This window comes from Etheostoma spectabile, unplaced genomic scaffold, assembly GCF_008692095.1.
Source record: "Etheostoma spectabile isolate EspeVRDwgs_2016 unplaced genomic scaffold, UIUC_Espe_1.0 scaffold119, whole genome shotgun sequence".
NCBI classification, from domain to species: domain Eukaryota; kingdom Metazoa; phylum Chordata; class Actinopteri; order Perciformes; family Percidae; genus Etheostoma; species Etheostoma spectabile.
In genome coordinates this window covers 815,254-816,504 of record NW_022605570.1, presented here as the reverse complement: position 1 = coordinate 816,504, position 1,251 = coordinate 815,254, and positions in this window count along the sequence as shown.

Sequence of the window (1,251 nt, the reverse complement as noted above, 5' to 3'; positions counted from 1 at the left end):
TATATATATATATATATATACTGTATATCTCTATCAACCAACATAAATACTCATTATGTATACATCCATGAACTTTAGCTTCAAGCAGTATGTGCTGTACTTACACAAGCAGGTGAGAATGGACTACTAGAGTAGAGAAGAGTAACACATGTAGCTTAAGCGTCACAGGATTGCATTACAACAAGCGGACACAGCAATTCAAGAATCCTAACTTCTGCCAATCTGAATGACATTTCATCAAAAGCATCTGCAAAGGGCACCCAGATAGCTCAGTTGGTAGAGCGGGTGCCCATGTATAGAGGTTTACTCCTCAACGCAGCCGGCCCGGGTTAGAATCCAGCCTGCGGCCCTTTGCTGCATGTCACTCCCCCTCTCTCTCCCCTTTCACATCTTCAACTGTCCTGTCAATTAAAGGCCTAAATGCCCAAAAAATATCTCAAAAAAAAAAAAAAAAAAAAAGCATCTGTAAAGCGGCTTTGAGAACTCAATGCACTGGAACTCAAGAAAACAGAAGCAAGTAGACAAAACCCAAAAGGCAAACAAAGACGAATGTGTCTTGCAATAATGCACAGTCTGAGGTTCAAGCTTCTGAGTGTGTGCCTCTGATATAAGTAGAGACATTAGCAGTGTACCTGGCATTAGCCTTTCACTCGTTCCTATCAGTAATTTTATTGGAACTCAGTTCTTGTGTCTTGCATCATCACATATCTGCTTGTATTTTACTGTAGTGGCAGTGTCTTTCTTTATGTCACGTGGGTGTTTTCAAATTGTGATTTTCAATTTGCTTGTGTTCCATTTCATTTTCTTCCAAATAAGTGATGATGCTACAGTGGCTTGAGAAAGTTTACACACCCATGCTAAAGTTGATTAAAAATAGGAATAAAAAAACATCTTTTGGAAATTGGAAAATTAGGAAATCCAACCTTTTAAGGACATCGATTTTCTTTGTAAAGTAATAATGGATTGTAAATAAATAAATGTTCTTTAAAATACAGGGGGCATACGGGGAACTTTATCAGGATGCACAGTATCCTGGTTCCATGAAATAACTGACCTTTAAAATAACAAATCTGCCTGCCTCTATGGGAATTTAACATATGGGTGTGTATACTTATGCCCCCTGCATTTTAAGGAAGAACATTTTTTTAATACATTCACACAGAAAATTGATGTCCTTAAAAGGTTGGATTTTCCAAAAAATTTTGAATTAATGCATTAAGTTAAATTTCCAAAAGATGTTTTTTATTTCTC